Source organism: Patella vulgata, chromosome 6 (assembly GCF_932274485.2).
Source record: "Patella vulgata chromosome 6, xgPatVulg1.2, whole genome shotgun sequence".
Taxonomy (NCBI): Eukaryota; Metazoa; Mollusca; class Gastropoda; family Patellidae; genus Patella; species Patella vulgata.
The window spans coordinates 15,125,882-15,148,289 of record NC_065884.2 but is presented as its reverse complement, the minus strand read 5'-3'; the positions used below and the strand labels follow the sequence as shown (position 1 = coordinate 15,148,289).

The window sequence follows — 22,408 nt, the reverse complement described above, 5'->3', positions numbered from 1 at the left end:
GGCTCCAGGATACATTTCTCAGTTGATCCGATATGTCAGAGCCTGTAATCTGCCATATAAATTAAGATATGCTAGGGTTGCCACCTAGAGATTATTGAGACTTATTTCTGGTGATTTATTTTTATATAATTTATATAATTAAACAGTTATGGCGAATTGTGATATATAATATATCTGCGACTACTATTATCACAGATCTCTTTCACTGAGACTTATTTCTGGTGATTCACTTGGCATATTTATATAATTTTACAGTTATGGCTAATTGTGATATATAATATATCGGTTACTACTATTATCACGGATCTCTTTCATTGAGACTTATTTCTGTGGATAATTTTATAGTTATGGCGAATTGTGATATATAATATATCTGTGAATATTATTATCACAGATCTCTTTCATTGAGACTTATTTCTGTGGATAATTTTACAGTTATGGCGAATTGTGATATATAATATATCGGTTACTACTATTATCACAGATCTCTTTCATTGAGACTTATTTCTGTGGATAATTTTACAATTATGGCGAATTGTGATATATATAATATATCTGTGACTACTATTATCACAGATCTCTTTCATTGAGACTTAATTCTGGCGATTCACTTTTACAGTTATGGCGGATGTCCCTCGCAGTGCAGAGTATATTTACTCTTCGAGGAGCACCTGATGCCACCTGGCTATTATTTTGACAGTTTATTAATCTGAAAGTCATTTCACAATTCACTCGATTTAACTATTCCCCCTTTGTTGTATGAACGAAAATACAGCAGCACGTAATTTTTCAGGAATCACATACATAGTGCTCTAACCACAAATTTATTGGTGACGACAAAATAATTTTTAATGTAAACAATAACCCTTAAGCTAGAAAGTATTCATAAAACGGACATACTCTCGCATTGTGCTATTGAACATAATTTGTATATAAAAGAACACAAGGGAAACAAATGACAGGGATTGCATGTGATTAATATTTAAACGGTTCGCGCTCTATTATTTGATTTTAGAGTCTATCCTTGGCAACCCATAGCTGTATTCCTAATGTTCCCGATTGTTTACAAATCGTATCTTTCCAGAATGATTGTAGGTCACTCTAATTATTGTCATGGTTTAAATCTAGACAAATTATCAACAAGCCGATTAGTATATAACCTTCCTAGCGACAAGTCACTGGGCTAAATGACCAGTATAAGCATGTAAAACAGCAACGGTGATGCCAAATCTCCAGACAACATCAAAGAAAAGACAATGTGCGGATTGCCATCAAAAATAGTTCCCGGTAATGTATTTAACATAATAAAACGATATCTTCTTTATTTTAGTATGTAGACAACGGAAGCAGAAAACACATGGATAGTGCATTTTGACATTCGGGATCTTTAAAGCAGCTTTTAAAAAATGATTACTGTGCGTCAAATCTGTTAAATGCTCTTTTCCTCTCCATTATGAATGGTCTGTTACGTATAAGTCTTTATAAAAAATAGCACCTGCTTCAAGATAGCACTTGTGTATTCAGATGACATTTTCAATGTTGGAAAAAGGAAGGAACCCATTCATGTCTTGTGACATTGCAGCCAATCCTGTCAACAAAACATACAGTAGACACAGTTTATGAATACAAAATTAAAACCCTAAATGTCGAAGTGATCTAAGATTTTAGCTGGAATGAAATGGGAGAGAGGGAGAAATGGGGTTTAACGTCCACTCGACACAAACTAGGTCATTTCGGGACTAACATATGGTTTAATTTTATTTCAATAATTTGCTTGCGCGTATGGGTCTTTAGCAGTGGGAGGAAACCGGATGACCCGGAGAAAACCCACGAGGTTGGACAGGCGACCCTACTCCTTGTCACGTACAACCGGGGATTCGAAACCACGCCAGTTGACTTAATGCCAGGCTTTATGATACAGCGCGCACGTGCTAACCATTCAGCCATCCACCCCTTTTTCTTGTAATTTGTTTTTCTTTTTTTATTTCTTTTTTTTGGGATATTGGTTGTTTATTTCTTGCGCATTGTCTGTGTAGTTTGTTTTCTCTGCAGGTTTGTCTTATTCTGCGTGTACTGCGGGTCTCGTGTTAAAGAAAACAACTCAAAACCCAAAGGATTGAAACATAAAAAACGACCATGCGTCATATCAAATTCAATCTTTTTGTGATGCAATTTAATATACTGGTTAATCCAACGCTGGGTTGTTATATTAATTAACTTTAATAAAGCTAATCTCTTTTGGAAACCGATACAAGGAAATGAAAAAATTGTAGAATCGAAAGGTCACACGTCTTAGTGTCATCTCCCCTACATGTTTCTGGAAGTGAACGTCGGTATGAGCTGTTCTTAAGACAAGTTTCTTTTATCCATGGGTACAATGTGATTTATTCTATCTGGAACACATCGTTTGTCCAATTTCTACGTTTCTAATTCGTACAATTGGACAAATTGGTCGATCATTTGAAGGTTTTGACCATTGTAAGATTTCTTTTTAAATCACAAGACCCAAAAGAATGTGTACATATCCAGATTGTTTAGATAGTGTTCACACGGTCCTATAGCTTCATTCATGAAATTACGGACTCCCAACCAGTATTGGCCGAGAACGGTCTCCTGAATTTTCCTGCGTGGTTTTCCCTTGTCAGTGGTGCAGGATGGAGGGACTGGCAAGGAACAGCGTCTAGTTGTTCGGATGCCACAAAAAAAAGAGGTTCCGTTTACACATTGACGTGCACGTGAAATGACCGTTGACAGTTGGAATTTGATGAGGAGTAGGCGGACACTACAATGTCTGGACACAATTTATCTCATAGCACACTTCATGGCGTATGCTCGTCTTCATTAGCCCAGTTACAGTAAAATAGAACGTTAAACCCAATTTTATTTCCAATTTTGAGGTTTGCTAAATCAATCTATGCTTGTAATATTAAACGAAACCTGTCATTAAAATTTTGATTTGTGGAATAAAATAACGTCATTTCCGTCAGCTAGTTTTCTTTATATTGTATACGAATCAACAGCGATGGAAAACATATTTAATTAGATCACAATTTCGTTCCATTTATTTTTTTGTCTGATTTTACAGTTTCATAAAACCAATTCTCTATACAATGTTCTGCAACCAAGGATAACATTTACATTAGAAACTTATTACGCCCTTAAACCTTTAAGAATCATTCCCATAATTCACAAACCCAATTTGATTAGTCAAACAAAAAAAAAGAATTCATCTTATCTGAACACCGACTTCAAACCAAATTATGTCAGATGTTAATGTAGTACAACACATTTTTAAAAACAATATATATAAATAAAGCGAAACGAAAATGAATTAACATCTGGTTAATTACATTATTTTATCATCAGGCTGGGGATGAGACCAGCGCCATATATAGAGATAATCTTTCCAACTGTAGCCATGGTCGCCATTTTGTTATCTAGTATGCAAGTTTCTAATAGATCAACATTAAAACAAAACAAATCTAAAATAATGAGTGTTCTGCAGATATATAGAGGGTCAGAGGCAGGAACTATGTAATAATATGTAAAAGCATATAGTACTAAGATTGGACAAAAATAGCATTTTTCTTAACCCATCATAATTGAGACCATAGTTGGCCAGACCCTTTCTGTATGCACGTTTGATATTGGGTGGGACTATTTCAATACTGGATGTGGTTTTTACAGAAATCTTCTGAAATACATTGACATACGTGTTTATCGCAATTAAACGGTTGTTAAATTAGAAAAGGGTTAAACCACGATTAATTATTCTTATTTTCGATGTATTTTTATGTATTTTCTGCATCCATGTCTTGTTATATTCACACTATATTATTATTTATATGCCGTTTAGACGCTTAAGTTTAATTGGATTAAAAATAGCAGTGATCGTTAAGCTAGCTAAACTTTGTCATCTGAATGCACACCGGGGCAAATAAATGATGTTTTTTTTTTAAAAAAAAAATAATAATAAAACCCCAAAACTAAATTAAAAAAAATAGATCGCTAAAGGACTCATGGAAATTTACATTTTAAGTAGAATTATAACCTTTACCGTGGCTCTCAGAACTCTTACACGTGGGTTTAAACTAGCGTACATCATTGACTTCATTGTATTCAATTAATAATTAATCCCCAATAATCAAGTCACTGATTCGATTAAGAGAAAATGTGTATATCAAGTCCTTTGGGCTACTTTAAAAAAAAAACATGGCAATTTATGTCTGAAATTGAAACTGTAACAGTAATGATTACGAATTTTAGATTGGACGCCATTGTTTTTCTTTCGATTGACTTTCTTGATCCACTGTTCTCAAGGTGCGATATTCCTTTTGACTTTAATGCTTTGACACCCTTGAGACAACTACAGCATGTCATTTATAATTCATAGGCAATTGGCCCACAATTCTCATACGAATACAGATGGCTATAATAGCTATATATATATAAACATCTTTCTTTAGTGTATATATTTATGTATGGAAAATGACTTTAAAAATAACTGGTTTAACATTATTGATGCGAATACATATGTATATATATAATTGCTATAATATATCTATAAGCACATGTTTCATTGATAAATATATATGGGAAAGGGCTTTTAAAAATAAACTAGTTTAACATTATTGATACGAATACAGATGAATATAATTGCTTTAAAGATGGATTCCCAGAAAAGTATTTATCGGGTGGTTATTTCCAATAAAAGTATGGCAATTTTGGTATATATGGAAAGTAGAGATATCCAATCTTACTAGAAAAATACTGGATTCCCCAAAAAACACTCATGGAGCGTATACAGGACAAAAATGTAAGGGTTCCCCTACTCAACAGCCCGACGATTATGACCTTCTGCACGCACGATGTCAAAGGTCACAAGCGAACATTGAGCGCTTGATGTACAAGTTGATAAACTTAATGAAGAGTTAGACGTACAATACTTTCTGAGATAAAAATGACGGAAAAAGACGGTGGTAGTGGATAAGCCGAGAATTTAATTAGGATTCGATATTTGTAATAAATAGTAAGCGATTAAAGACAACATCGTCTTATGTATGCAATGATTTCTCCTCTGACTCCCAAGACGTGACGTAAACATGACCTGGTTTGATCGAATTTTAATAGCAGGGCATTCCTTCGCAATTACAATGTTTGAGAAGGATTTAAAGCATAATTATGACCAATTAATTAGTTTGAATATGTTTTTGGTCCATATATACCATTAAATCACCCAGTTTGTACGCGGGAACCCATCTTTAATATATCTATATGCACGTTTCATTTGTCAATATATATTTGAAAATGTGTTCCATGTAAATTGTGCTGTGTTGTTAGCCTACATATGGGTATACTTGCTATTTACATATAAACATATAGATCAAAGTTGCTAAAATACAGATACTTTTATTATATGTTTACGGTAGATCAATACATAAACAAAACGTTAAAAATACGTCCAGCTACAAAATCAAACACATAATTAGTGTGTCTTTCTTGTAAATCATTGTTTTGTTTTTCATTTTGAGTACAGTTGAATTAACGCTTACGACTGACCCTCGGATCAATTCACTTGATTTGGTATTTGTTGGGATTTTTGTGCTTGCAATGTCTGTGTAGTGTGTCTCTTTTCGATTTTGTTTGTGTGTAGTGAGGTCCCCTTATCAAATCACAAGTTGACAGTTTGCTCGTAACTGAAAGTCTTCAGACGTTATAATGCATAAATAAATGTACATAAGCCATACAGATATGGAAAGAGGGTTTAAAAATAACTGGTTGATCATTATTGTTGTTTAACAATAGCTTATACTAGTTACCACAAATAGATGTACATTGATACAAAATTAATCACAACCTTAAGACACGAACAGAATCACACGTATAACCAATATTTTATCGTAGATTAACGAGACGATACCAATTAAATCAACTCATTATTTGTTCCTGGATATCTTTGTTCGATATTATAATAATAATAACAATGCGACAACCACCCAAGATATAATCTTATTCCTCTGTACCTTTGTCATTGGAAAACGAGCTTGATTAATTAATTAATCTAGCATGTGACATCATTACCATGTCCACTAATAATATTACTTCTCGGGACATCATGACAACAATGAAGGGGGACTAGCGGTCATTCAATTCGTGTCGTTTGAGAACTACACCAACCCAACCCCTTTCAATCCATTTTGAAATTGACACTAAACAAAAACTATTACTTACGTATTGATTGAATTAATGACAGCTTGTATCGGAAGCAAAATTATTTTGGTGAATTTCATCAACACTTCATAGATATGTGGGTTACGAAGATAGAAGATGGCGATGTTAAGCCTGATTTAAACACACATTGAGTCACGACAAGTGAAGGGACTCATTCAATTATATTGTTTCCGCACTAGACGAATTAGTTCGCTATGTTGCCATTCATGCCAAAAACATCATCATTATCTGACCGTTACTATTGTTCATAACATGGATAGTGTTCTTAATAACATACGAAAACAGTATAAATTTTGTTTAATAAGACAATAGCCGGATGCCGAATACAATATCATAGAATTCTTATTCAATACAGAAGTCGCGCCGAATATTCATAATTTTCATTTTTTTTCATCTATCCCTTGCATTTTTAAACAATATACAAATCTAGACAAAACTATCCGAAACGTCGGAAAGGAACCCTTAAAATAACGCACAAATATTAAATATAATTCTTTTTCGAAAACCCGGTATGTTATATAAGAGAAATAAGCATAAAATCTAACAGATGCTATAAAACCCTTGTAAGACTATAACACAAATCCGTAGTCATGCGAATATGAGAATAAACACATATCTGTGAATATGAATATATAAACTTGAACCTATATCTGTAAAAGCAACCAAAAACCTAAATGTAAATATGAATCAAATCAATACGATAAAGTTATCAAACTTTACCGAAATAATTTAATCGATGAAAAAAAAAGTTTTTCGTAATGATTTCAACTTACCTAAAGATCTCAGAAAATGTTCACATGAAACAGTGGAATATTTAATCTGTTATAAGAGATGTCGTCTTCTCCCCACAGATGCTGCTATAATGGAAATTCTTAATGAAGTGTGGTAAACAGTCAAATTGATAAATCCAGCAGAAAATGATATCCGACAGATTGAAAAGTTCCTGGTTTTACTCTCCGTTCCTACAATGTCTGCACAGATCCGTTCTTAAGTGGCATATCGTCCAAGCGCTTAGCTAGAAATTAGTGTGAATTGTTGTTGGTGTAGATGTTTCTGGCATAATGACGACGATCAGGCCAGCTCATAATAATCAAATTACCCGGTAATTCAGCCGAGAGTTGGCAAGCTTGGAGACCACGTGTCAGAAACTCCTCTGCCAGCCCAGTGACAATCGCGCCTATAGAGTCACGTGATCCATCCCAAGGTGTATCCATTTGACAAAGACTCGGAGATGCGAGAGAAATATCAATATTTGAATTGTGTGCCTGTAATATCCTGTTTGCTATCATTCAACCATTTTTAGCTTCTAGGTTTTTATAAATCCCCTCTGAATCCGTTCACAGCACCATAAAATTATCTATACGTTTAAGTAAAACTAACCCTCTGTGGAGATGTAAAAAAAACACAAGCTGATACAATCATTTAGTTTAGACAGCGCAAAAAAGGAAGAATGCGGCAACCCAGGGAAAACACTGACTTTATCATTTCATAATTGACTTAGTGAATGCGACATTTACGATACGATGGGGTGATTTCTACTTGCGCATCAACTTACACAAGTATTTGTATCCAAGAATATATGATGATAAATCAATAAGAAGTTATAATACCGAGAGCAGCGGCGGCTCGGTGAGTAAGGCACTGGCTCGCTAATGTTGTGGTCCAGGGTTCGATTCCGGGCTAACCTGGAGATCCTGGGGTCAATTACGGTGCTGACCGAAAAAAGTTCCTCGGGATTTTCCGGAGTGGGTTCACCTTGTTAGTGGTGCAGCACGGAGGACCCATTAAGGAACAGTGTCCCACACCGAGGTCTCATGCACGCATTGGCAAGCACGAAAAAGAACCCTTGACAGTTGGAGTTTGAAATAAGTGTAGGCCGTAGCACAATAGACTTTATAGACTTTTATATTATAGCACAATGCATAGCATATGCCCATCTTCATTATGTTGCGAACGTGTATACTTGTAACTTCCAAATAAAACTTAGACCTCGGTTGCGTTATGTTTAAAGAGTAAAATAATACGATTGTGCATATAAGTAGGTATATATGGCTGGACAGTGCGGGTAACTTTCGATAAAGTCATGCAGCGTAGTCCAGACTCCTAATTATTTAGCTCAGTCAAAGACATTGTACAAGTTACTATAGGCCATAGGTTAAGTATCTTAGAATCTGTAGAGTTTTAGATAATCTGAGTACTTAACCTTGCTATTAGTATCAGGTGTCAAAAGGAAAACGGTCTTTTCGACGAGAATCATTACTTGTGTCTGTCTAGAGCACACTTATATGTTGTCACTGTTTTTAACACAGGAAATGGGTTATTTGCCGCCGTGCAACCTTCATATTTTTATCAATAATAGTTCCATGCGATGGCTGCAAAATGTTCCAGCTGATTTGAATGCTGTGCACGGGGTATGATATGCTAATTAATTCAGATAAATACTCGCTATACGATGTACATCTTAGAGATGTTACGGGTGCTATACATGCGATGGTTACAAACTTTTCCAGCTGTGCACGAAGTATGACATGCTAATTAATTCTAATTAATTCAGGAATAGTCGCTATGTGCGTCTTTATTTGTTGAAGAAACGATAAGTACTTTTTTCCGAACACTGCAAACGTCACTACCACACTAAAATATTAAACATTCTAGATATTGGTTAGTACCTATACTGAGAGAGAGAGAGAGAGAGAGAGAGATGGGGTCGTCAACTCAACACAGCCTAAGTCATTCGGGACTAACATAGATTAGATTTTATTTCAATAATACGCTTGTGCACAGTCTGGAGACCCTGCTCGGACCGAAACCACGCTATTTGGCTCAACGACACACATCACATGTATATGATCTAAAGTGAATGTTTTAAACAACTATGCCATCTAAACCCCAGACCGGACACTTTTTAAAAGTGGCAAATAAAGTAAGTATTACAAAACTAAAACCATGACCAGAATATGTTAGTAGTTGTTACAAGGGACAGAAGTAACTTGCTCAAAATTAAATTGGTTAGATGGTTACGGTCTTGTAATAAAATAACACCAAACTTCAAATCCCATAATTCGAATTTAACCACCTCCTCTTAAAATAGTCCATGTACTTTAAGTGATATTGACTTTCAAATTTAGTTGTGTAATTGCTATGATTTCTGTATCATCAAATCAATAGTACTCTTGTTGGTTTTATAGCTGTTATGAGGCTTTCTAGCTTACCGGAAGCCACGCTGGCTCAGTGTATACGGCGCTAGCTTACTAAACAGGGATTTTTCAACGTGGTTCCCCCTTGTCTGTGGTGCAGGACGGAGTCTAGTTTAGTAGTTCGGATGAGACGGAAAGTCAAGGCCCATGTACGAATCTTTGACAGTTGGAATTCTAAGAACTGCAGGTTGTCTGAGTAAATGTCTATTCTCATTATCCCAGTTGATGCAGAAAAGTAGGACGTTAAACACTGCTTCATGTCTGACATATCTGCTGTAGGGGTGTTAACAATTGCATTCTCATAATATATGACCTTTCTATATAGGTATGTATTAAATATAATATAAATAATGTATTTTACTAATTCATTTTATATAGCAGTGTTGTCATGGTATGTATATTATTCTATACATCTGACAGACAGTGACAGCCATTAAAGCGAATGTAATAATGATCGCATTTAATAGCTTTTACCAATAAAATTCGGTCCCGACCCAAAAGACACAATACGAAAAAAAATCTAATTTAAAGGGAAGTGTAACGAATGGAGAGAGGCCTTGGTATTCTCATTAATACGTTAATAATCAGATTGGGTTCCATCCACAGGGATTCCAGTCTAATGAAACTATAGTAATTAATGTACATTTTAATACGAGTAGATTGTATTGTGAACTTCATGCGGCTTTAGTTCTATTGGTGATGTTTGTCATTCAGGAATAAACCAAAAAAAATTGAAATGATAACCTCTAGAGTGACGGCTCAATACAAATTGAAATTTGAACAGATTTGATATTTGTTTCTCTGCCAGATTAACAAAAACTGCATGGGGATCTCAAAATACACATTTCTGTAATTTACGTTTGCTTCCATTGGGATAGAAAGAATGAATGGAATCGGATTGAATAGAAAGAATGGAGTTTAACATCTCCTCAACAGAATATTTCGATCATTTGTCATGTCAGTGATTCGTGTGCAATATGAGGGGCGGTTGCTGTTAGTCGCAAATGAAATGAAATGGGGTTTAAAGTCCTACTGTTCTGCTCCGAACTGGGCTAATGAAGACGGGTATACGCCATACAGTGTGCTATGAGGGAAATTTTGCCAGGACAGCGGCACTACGGCCTACTCTTATATCGAATTCCAACTGTCAAGGTATTTTTTACGTGCACGCAAATGTGTACACGGGACCTCGGTTTTTCGTCCCATCCGAACGACTAGACAGCTGTCCTTGTCAGGCCCTCCTTCCTGCATCACTGACAAGGGATGTTAGTCGCAAGTAAATCTTATAGTTATATAAAGTTATAGAATAAACCAAACGTGGGCGGTACCGGATGTTCTAGAATGATTTGACCTATAACTCAGTGTACACGCCCACACCTGTGAACTAAAGCCGTCACTGCTTAAAGCTAAATGGACCATTAATTTGGTTTTGCATTCCACGACGCCTGTCATTCGTTACACTTCCAGATCTGAACCCACGTGTACTGACTCAAACACCAACACGCTCAGTTGTCAAAGGCTAGGTGGGTTATTATAAAACGAAAAAAAGTTTTTGAATTTGGTTAACCAGTTTATCAGCTCTGCTGATGGGAAATCAAAGTAGATCTTTTGTCTGGGTTATTCAGGCCTACAGTTTTTACTGTGATGACACGTTTTAGATATATTTAATTACATTGTTCCCCCCCCCCCTACTTTCATTTTAATTGTATATAGTCATATATTATTTTATTTCAGCCAAAGCAAAAAAAAAAAAAAAAAAAAAAAAAAAATTCATTACATGTACATGTAAAGTTGTCAAACTACCGCAATTAAGAACCGTCATTCGGCAGGCGCACCATTTACATTGTTTCTTTCTTGTAATCAATGCTAGGTTTTCCGGGGGGAGGGGGGAGGGGTCGAAAAGAGGCTTATTCCCATATTTTTAATACACTTACACAATTTTCTAAAGCTATTGATTACTGTCTTGAGTCTTTAATTTTTTTGCATGACGTTTTGTCTGATTTCTCTAAAGTAAATAGTTATGGATTTTTGTCTGTGGTGCGGTCCTCCTGCAATTAATATTCCAAATGAAAATGTGACATTAAGTCCATATGACACCCCATATCTTAAGGGAAATCTGACACCATGCTAAGAAATTTCTAACTTAAGATGCCACCTTATTTATCGATTTTTATCATATTATTTTATAATTTGTCCAGACGATCACACAAGGGGAAACCTGCGATGTCTCATTGAACAAACTTAACGAATTTTTTTATTATACATGTCAGCTCATTGCAAAATGGTTGACCAAGCATGATTAACGGAACAGATTACTTTGAGTACGTTGATATTCCCGAACTTCGCGATGGCTATAATAAGGGGACTGCATCTATCGAAAGAAAACTTTGGTAGAACAGCGGCGTTGGAAACGCCAGAAAACCTTTAACGTGGACGTATATTTTCGACACCTGTTCCGGTCCGTCCGGCCTCCGTCCACAATTTCTTGTGCCTACGCAAACCAGATTAACGCAGCAGATTACTTTGGACACAGCTAAGGCCACTACAGAAAGAAAACTTTGGTAGAGTAACGTCGTTGACAAAACCAGAGCGCCTTTAGTGTGGACAGAGATTTCGAATTATCTTTCAGTTCACATTTACAATTTCATTAGTTCGTGAAACTAGTTAGAATCTTTTAAACCTTGCTCAGTAGGATTTGTTGGCATTGATTCTAGAGCTAATACAGACGACTTTGCAGCTAGCAGGCGTATTAGCCCTTGTCGACGTTTTACTTATTAATATTTCCTAATATTCTCGCTATGTGTCCAAATAATTGGAACCAATGAAATGACCTCTAAATGTAATGAAATGAAATGGGGTTTAACGTCCTACTGTTTTGCTCCGATTGGGCTAATGAAGATGGACAGTGGACTTGTAACGTGTTGACCATCCTGGCGACTGTTCCTTGTTCCTTGTCAGGCCTTCCGCCCACTGACTACGGAATGATTGAATATCCAGGCCAACGCACGGGACCTGTTGATTAGTAGATCAGCGTCATATTCAGCGAGCCACTGTGGCTTCGTGGAAATCCTAGAGCTTTACGTGTTGACCATCCTGGCGACTGTTCCTTGTTCCTTGTCAGGCCTTCCGCCCACTGACTACGGAATGATTGAATATCCAGGCCAACGCACGGGACCTGTTGATTAGTAGATCAGCGTCATATTCAGCGAGCCACTGTGGCTTCGTGGAAATCCTAGAGCTTTACGTTAGCTGACATATGTTGCATGTAAACGTTGATGTATGATTAAAATTGATACGCGTTCTTACTGTTGTCAAACTCTTACCGGGCGGGATACAAAACACTCATACATATAACTCACTAATGAACGTACAGACACCCGAAGCTTTCCATAAAACCTATAAATGACCCATGAAAGAAGCTGACGAGAATATGCTGTGATAATTGATATTTTATAAAATTGTGGACCAGGGTATAAATATATATAAAATACACCTAAAGTTATGGATTACTGAGTTACTATACACATGATTTTAATCATCACCTTGAACTCGTTTCCAGACAGAGAGAGATAGAAATGGGGTTTAACGTCCACTCGGCACGGAAAAGGTCATTTCAGGACTAACATATGGTTCAATTTTATTTCAATAATTCGCTTGCGCGTAGGGGGTCTTTAGCAGTGGGAGGAAACCGGAGGACCCGGAGAAAACCCACGAGGTTGAACAGGCCACTCCACTCCTTGCCACACCGGGGAATCGAAACCGCGCCAGTTGACTGTTAATGGGACCAGAACTGGTCCTGGTGCGGTAGGTACGCTTCATCTGAACCGAATGTAAACAGGATTTTTGTTTTGTTGAAAACCATAATCAGAGGAGTAATTATGGGATAAATTAAAAGTGGTATCGCGTGTTCTAAAACAGGGAGCAAATACACGATGACGTGTTCACGACGCCTGTCACTCGTTACACTACCAGATCTGAACCCACGTGTACTGACTCAAACACCAAAACGCTCAGTTGTCAAAGGCTAGATGGGTTATTATAAAACGAAAAAAGTTTTTGAATTTGGTTAACCAGTTTATCAGCTCTGCTCATGGGAAATCAAAGTAGATCTTTTGTCTGGGTTATTCAGGCCTACAGTTTTTACTGTGATGACACGTATACATTGTTTCCGTCTATTTTCATACGCAAACGAAGTTAACGCAACAGATTACTTTGGGCACGACAAACTCAATGACAGACCTTATGGTACAGCGCGCAACCACTAACCATTCGGCCAGCCCCCCCCCCTCTCGTTTCCAGATAAAATCCGAATTCAACACTGGAATAACTCTCAGATATTATTTCTTATGATCATTTTTATCAATCTTGAGATTTATTCCTCAGCACTATTTCAATTCTCTTCTTTATTTTGCACCTTTTGTGATCTTGAATAATTTCACGAAGGGAAATGATGTTTTTGTAATTTTCTGTAATTTTCGTCCAATCCTTTTACTTTATGGCGTAAAATGTTTAAAACAATCTTCATTTACTCGACAAAACGAGACGATACAGTTATTTCCAACAGCTGCTCTACAAGCAGAATGTAAAATATTACTTGAAATCTTGCCAGTTGAATGTTCCTTTTATGAATACTGCAAATGAACTATTTACTTGTAAGAAAATACAGGTTGATTCTAGTATACAGATATTGTTACGTTTCTATACACACAAATATTGTTACGTTTCTCTATACACACAAAATTTATTGTTACGTTTCTATATGCAAATATTGTTATGTTTCTATATACACACAAATATTGTTACGTTTCTATATACACACAAATATTGTTACGTTTCTATATACACACAAATATTGTTACGTTTCTATATACACACACATATTGTTACGTTTCTATATACACACAAATATTGTTGCGTTTCTATATACACACAAATACTGTTACGTTTCTGTATACACACACGTATTGTTACGTTTCTATATACACACAAATATTGTTGCGTTTCTGTATACACACAAATAAATGAAAAGTAGCATCAAGTGATCTACAGAGCTTAGGTATGTACAACAAACGTGAATACTTGAAGGTGAAACATGTAATAAAATTGGTTTTAACGTCATACTTTTCTACACCAACTGGGATAATGCAGTGTAGTGTGTTGTAAGCGAAATTTTGCCTGGACAGCGGCCTTTTCCCCATCTCTACGTCGAATTCATAGGTGTCTAATTTCAAGTTTTCAGGTTGTGTACAAAGTTACTTGAGTCTTTCTCTGACGAATTGAAAACCCCGAGTTAATTACATTCAGATATAGTGAAATTCAGAGGGGCCATTTTGATGGAGTTGAGATGGAAATGAAATAAAATGAAAATAAATGGAGTTTTAACGTCCTACTGTTCGGTTCCGAAGTGGGCTTATGAAAACGGGCATATGCCATACAGAGTGCTATGAGGGAAATTTTGCCCGGACAGCGGCACTACGGCCTACTCTTATATCGAATTCCAACTGTCAAGGGATCTTTTACGTGCAGAGTTGAGATGGTGTCGAGTTAGTTTTGATTCACTGTTAGATATACACAGGTGGACCACCATGGCCACATTTGCTTCACGCATATCGGGCCTGGTGTTGTCCTAAAAATTTCATTTCTTTTAAATCAAAACATACCCGATCAGCAAAAATAGATACTTGAAGAAATCGTTCACGTGAAAACTTTATACAAACGCACAAATTAAATATGATTGTACAATCTTCTTCACAAAAATCCAACCAAATTTCACTGGAGTTTATCTCCTTTACAACTAGTTTTAGTTGAATAAGAACAAACTTCTAACATTTGAGAAAAATTTAAAAATGAAATGAAATGGGATTTAACGGTCTACTTTTCTGGGCTAATGAAGACGAGTGTATGCGACACACTTACTATGAGGGAAATAGTGCCCGTACACCGGCGGTACGGCCAACTGACAAATGGTCCTTCTACCCGTACGTCATCGTGTACACGGGGTCTCGCTTTTTCGTACCATCCGAACAACTAGATACTATTCCTCGCCAGACTATCCGTCCTGCACCACTGACAAGGAGTAAACAGGCCAATACCGGAAACGAACCCGATCTTCTTCTTGATCTTCAAGCAGTTTAAAATTACGAAGTACACAACCATTCTTTATCCATAACATGAATTTATATGGGAACAATAATTTGTGTCGCCTGATGAATTTTTTTCTTTTTAAAAAAAGACGAGAATCCCTAATTTTTTAATTATAGTCTGTAAGGAATCCCCAACATGTCTATTTTTAGGTCCAAAGAGACTAACTGGCTGATAAATGTTTTGTATTTAAAATGCTTGCTATTCGAAACCCTGTCTCTCGGAAATATAGTGCCACTTCGCCGTTTCTCTGATTCCTGGGGTCTTATTCACGAAATTTTAACTAAAGATAAAATCCAAATGTTAGTACATACTTCAGTTTTGATTGGCTAAGCACTAAAATCAATCTAATATTATCCAATCAAATAACTAAAATTTTGATTTTATCTTAGTTAAAATTTCGTGAATAAGACCCCAGGATACTAAGTTGCCAGTCGACTTATTTGTTGCACTGCACAATTTCAGAACCAAATGTATTAATGTTTTAATGATGGGTTCCCGCGTACAAATTGGGTGACATAATGGTATATATGGACTAAAAACATATTCAAACTAATTAATTTGTCATAACTTTGCTTCAAATCCTTCTCAAACATTGTAATTGCGAAGGGATGTCCTGCTATAAAAATTGGATCAAACCAGGTCATGTTTACGTCAAGTGACTTACCTCTCTTGGAAGTCAGAGGAGAATTCATTGCATACATAAGACGATGTTGTCTTTAATCGCTTACTATTTATTACAAATATCGAATCCTAATTAAATTCTCGGATTATTCACTACCCGCGTCTTTTTCCGCCATTTTTATCCCAGAAAGTGTTGTACGTCTAACTCTTCATAAAGTTTATCAACTTTGACATCACGCGTGCAGAAATTCCTAATCGTCGGGCTGTTGATTAGGGGAACCCTTACATTTTTGTCCTGTATACGCTCCATGAATATTTTTCTGGGAATCCAGTATTTTTCTAGTAAGATTGGATATCTCTATTTTCCATATATACCAAAATTACCATACTTTTATTGGAAATAACCACCCGATAAAGACTTTTCTGGGAACCCATCTTTAATAATAAAACAAGTTAGTACCGAAATGACCTAGTTTGTATCGAGCGGACGTTACATCCAATTTCTCTGTATATCTCTCCTATAATCTGACCATACAAAGTACGAATAGCCAAGTGCGACTAGTAAACTACCATAAAGATATAGACTATTTCGATACTTGACGACGCTGTCTACAATTATCATTTAATCGATTCTGTATTTCAAAAGAATGCGCAGCGGTATCGAAACAATAGGAATTAAATTGCTCTCGGGAGGAATACACACAGACAAATTATTAATTTGATTTTACTGAAAATTATTTGAAGTGGAAGTACTATTTTTTTGTTCTGTTTTGTAACCGACCAAGATAAAACTTCAACAGTTACTAATTACGATAAAAAAAAATGATGCCTTCCTATTTTAATGTCTGATACAGACTACAGAAGATCGCTAATAAATAAAATTTTGTTCCCTGTATAACCATTTCAACATTTTGCCCGGACAGCAATTGAATTCTAACTGCTAAGGGTTAAGTTGGCGAGCAAGCGACTTATTCACTGAGACTCCCTTGTATCAGTAATGGACAGATTATATTTTGTCTCTGTGCTCATCGACTCACCGTAAATGTCTTTGCGCTTTTTTTTTCAAAGTTAAAATGTAAAACAAGAGAAAGAGATATGTCTACTGCTACATATAATTAGCCCTGTTTTAATTTCTAATTGGGGGGTTGGATGGTTGAATGGTTAGCGTGCGCGCGCTGTATCATAAAGTCTGTCATTGAGTCGACTGGCGTGGTTTCGAATCCCCGGTTGTACGTGACAAGGAGTAGGGTCGCCCGTCCAACCTCGTGGGTTTTCTCCGGGTCCTCCGGTTTCCTCCCACTGCTAAAGACCCCTATGCGCAAGCGAATTATTGAAATAAAATTAAACCACATGTTAGTCCCGAAATGACCTAGTTTGTGTCGAGTAGACGTTAAGCCTCATTTCTCTCTCTCTCTCTCTCTTAATTTCCAATTGTTTGCGGTATATATATAAACAAATCGTTTATATTTGAATATATAAGCATTGAATGTCTCGTTGTTTTTAAGCAGTTTACGCATAGCCCGAATCTAGAATATAATATGCACAAAAGAAGTCTAAATATGAACAATCTGATTACTGCAGTCAGCAAAATCATCGATTTTTTTTAGCAGTCATTGTTTGTTGTCACACATGCCTTGTGATATCTTACCCGTGAATATGTATTTAATAATACTATATCTGATATATTCTTGTATCGTTTTGAGTTGCTCTGGTTTTGGAGATAAAGTATACTGTAGATATATAGAGAATCTCCTACCAGTCTTTTTTGATATCAAAAAATATCAACACAAGTTGATAAAGTAACAAAAACGAGCATCTGCCGAGTTTTTTTTACTTTATAAGTAACAAAAACGAGCATCTGCCGAGTTTTTTTTACTTTATCAACGAGTGTTGATATTTTTTGATATCAAAAAAGACGAGTAGGAGATTTTATTTATCCCCCAATCCCTTCTTACATGCACAAATACATAAATATAATTCTTTGCTGTAGATTTCACTTTTACTGAACATTACGGCGTAGTGATACATCATTTTTTGACAGCAATTCAACCATTGCAAAGTCCTTTATATTGACCCAGTGTTTCCATCAAGATCAATTGAATAACAATAGTTCATTTTTAATAAAACAAAAGGTACTTTTGATAAGAAATGAACTGTTCTTTGAAAATAAAAAAAAGTAGTCCCTTTCCAACTGACCAATCAAATTCATGTAAAGCGATATCTCCTGTAGTAGATTATGAAATATATCACACAAGCGATATCTACTGTAGAATGTATTATTGGGTGATAAATCATGTTATCAAACGATCTATTTATTATATGTAGAATAAAAGAAACCAAAAATCATGACAGCGTCATTTATCTTGCACAAGTATATTAATGTAATGACAAATTAAACCTTTCTAATATCAATAAGATCAACTCTTTTTCCGGCACTAGGTAGTTTTATGACAGTCCTTAAACCCAGATCTGGGCCCTGTTTCTCGAAATCTTAACTAAAGATAAAATCCAAATTTTAGTAGATACTTCAATTGTGATTGGCTAAGCAGTAAAATAAATCTAATATTATCCAATCAAATTACTAAAATTTGGATTTTATCTTAGTTAAAATTTCGCGAAACCGACCCCTGCGCTTTTCGGAAATGATTGTTGTGTGGCCGTGTGGTTTAATGCGCACGCCTTTGGTATGTTATTGAGTTCTGAGTCAAGTTTTTGTGGATTCGATTCTAAGCTAGTACATGACAAGAAGTAGGATCGCCTAAAAAAAACCTCGTGTAAGTTCTCAGGTTCCTCCCACCACTAACTGTTGAAATAAACACGAGCCACAAGCGCTTTGTTTGTGTTGGATGGACCCCCCCCCCCCCCGATCTCTCTCTCTCTCTCTCATATGTGACGTAAATAATACAGCTAAACCTCATAAATGTAAAACAGACTCCTGGTGAAACTAATATATCTCAACCATATTTCCACCAGAAAGTCTAAAAACTAAGATCATGTGTTTCCAATCCTATGTTAAATCCAATGGGATTTCTTATATTAGATAACCCGGGAAGATAGTAAGCATAGCGCCACAATATTAAACCGCCTTTGCCACTTATTGGGTTATATTTTAATTTACCAATATTTAATGGTAATAAGATTATAAGACAGAGACCTATGAATAATCCATACCCCCAGGGACCGGCTCTGTTGCATATAAACCATCGCCATTTCTCTTTTGATATAAATATCGAATCTCTCGGGCTGGTCATATTGCATTTCGATGGCCGTAAAACTGTAAAATTAATACATTAAGTGGTATATAAAGTTAATTTAGACTGGTTCTGCTTAGGCTGGAAGCCATCTATATAATTATTAAGAATCCCACTTTTATGCCTGTTGCAAAATATCCTCTTATGAATTCTCCTTTTATGTAATATTCACTTTTCGTTAAACAGTGGATGTCTCGCTTCAACCACGAGGATTTTATGATCATTCATTAAACGGAATCTTACATAATTTCAAATCTGATTCGTTTATTGTTAGTAAAAAAATGGCTTTTAGTTTCGCACTCAAGTTTACTATTTGTAACACATCTTTTATGTCTCCCGGTGGTTTTTGCTTTGCTTTTAAGCAAAGGATTCACTTTTATGTAGGGTCTCTTAGTGCTGATCACGCCATGATTCAAGATTTACTAGTTTCTTTGGGCGATTCTAACTGGTACCATAAAATGCAAGTTTCTATTAGAGAGGAACTGTGGAAATAAATTATTCAATATAACAATGAATATGTGCTTCCGTTTGTCGATAATAGGTTTTTTGAAATCACAAAATGATTTTGCTACAGGCCTAATATTCCTTTCAAGTATATATTTTTGTCTCGCTATATAGATGCCCTCATACCACATTGTATGGCATAAACCCATGCCCGTCTTCATTAGCCCATGGGTGCAGAATACTAGGCCGTTAAACCCCATTTCACATGCTTTTCATTTTGAACGCATTTTACGAATGTACGCAACCATCAACAAGTTATGGAAGCCAACGACTACCATTCGCATTGTCTGTCATTTCATTCACGAGGCAATTTTGAAAACAAGTACAGCACGACAATGTGACCGTATAAAAAATAAAAGCAATACTAGTGTAAGTGGATCATTCAGTGTAGGTGTAGTGTAGTCGGTAAAGATGCACTGCGAAAAGAAAGAAGGATAGAAAAGAAATCCACAGTTGGGGGCAGCATTATCGAAGCCACGCTTAACGTACGTCACTTGGAGGAACGGTCGCGCTGATCACAGTTGAAGAGCGGGTCCGCCTCTGTGGATCTCCCTTGTGTTAACAGATCAGAAAGATATTGTGGTGCCAGCTGATAGAGACATTTATAAGTAAACATGAGAATTTCGAATCAGTGCGCCTGTGCACAGGTAACCAGTGTAGGTTGTGAAGAATTGGAGTGCGCGTTATGGGTTGTACAGCAGAGTTTAGGATAGATTAGACAGTTGGTTAGAGAGCTAGGATAGAGATCATGCAAAAAACTATTACAGTAATCAGGATGCGTGGTGATGAAAGCTATTCAGTAGAGATGTTGTAAAGTGTGAGCAATAGCTGTCCTAAGACTCAACCCTGTGGCACAACGAATTCAAGAGGAGTAGATACTGATTTGTGACCATTTACTACAACACTATCATGCAAGTATGGTTCAATCCACGGTAAGGCCAAGTCTTTGATACCGAACGGTTTCTGAAGTCTCCAGTAGAATACCATGATCAATTGTGTCAAATGCAGCTGACAAATCTAACAATACCAGAATAACTGCCGAATGGACATCTATAGCTAGCATGATATAATTATGTACTTTGAGTAAAGCAGACTCAGTGCTATGGTGCTTTCTATAGACAAACTGGAACTTTGAATACAAAGGAAACTCACTGAGATGATTCAAGATCACTAGCTACACATTTTTCAATGAGTTTGTCACCAAAATGGCAGTTCGAAACTGCACGATAATTTTTCAGTAAATTAGAATCCAAACCAGGCTTTTTCAGTAATGACCGAGCAATGGCATGCTTACATTCACAAGGAGGTGTTGATGATCTTTGTTAGGCGAGCAAGAAAATGTGGGGTTCCGTGGCTTAATGGTTTAATGCGTGTATGTCGCTCTAAGTCATTAAGTCAAGTGACGTGGTTCCAATTACACACTTGTACGTGGCAAGGAGTATGGGTTTTATCCCGGTCCATCGGTTTCCTTCCCAAATGACTTAGTTTGTGTTGAGTTGACTCTTCCTGACCTGTAGTTTTCATGTCTTATCTGTTAGTTCTAAACACCGGAAGAACCTTTTTGCTCCGCAAACTCGCCTATGGTGTAACGTCGATGGAGGCGGGCGTTAAATAAAACTATTTTCCACAATATTCAAGCAAAATATTGTTATGACAGGTTCGAGTTCTATTTTTGTTTCTCAATTATTTATTTTTATATTAAAAGCTGGAAAATTTTCTTTTGGCTTATTGTTTCCCAGGATCAGCGCTTGTCTACTAAATATTATTAATCGCGGCTCAATAACCAGGTACTGGCGTTGATCCTGGTGTTAGTGGAGTTACATCCCACTTCTACTCGTTGCCACTGGCAACCTTTGATAAAACTGTCCTGTTTAATTGCAGTACATGAAGAAAAGTATCCGTGTATCAGATATGTTCAGAAAGAGTACTGTTCATTTCTGATACCCGGATACTTTTATACCGTTTTAGATACCTATCAAGCAATAAGTAGCGGACGTTTAGTCCGACCCAGATCGCATTTGATAACGACGGCTCTGTACAATGTCCACGAAACGACTAGTCAAAATCATAGTAACAAAACAAAATGGGGGGAACTACATGGCAGTTCAAAAACATATACAATGACATTAAATTAACATAACAACATATTACAAAAATCAATTATTATACATATCAATTGGCATCTATTTCATAATTTGGTTTGATTTATATTAATATGCAAAATATATAAATTAGAATTTTGAATAATTATTTTAATTAATTGTGATGATAGAAGGCGCAGTTCTCTTGCTTGACACTTCACAGGCATTGAAAATAAGCAGGATGAAAAAAAAAACGCCTAGAAAGTCATAAACTTTATTACAAATAAATTTCAACGGAAGAACCATCCGCCGATGCATACTTTCACCAGGAATGACCCACGTTTCGCATTTCCTTTACACTACATTTAATAATATCGCA

The 22,408-nt window shown here is 36.2% G+C and overlaps 1 protein-coding gene across 1 annotated transcript in view; it reads right to left on the bottom strand.

Moving 5' to 3' along the window:
- LOC126823851 (uncharacterized) overlaps positions 1–7,356 on the bottom strand; it is a 55,678-nt gene extending 48,322 nt beyond the window's left edge. The window contains exon 1 of the mRNA XM_050552883.2: positions 7,005–7,356. The gene's annotated coding sequence lies outside the window, so the exon portion shown is untranslated. The remainder of the gene's footprint in view (positions 1–7,004) is intronic.
- Positions 7,357–22,408: the final 15,052 nt, after the last annotated feature.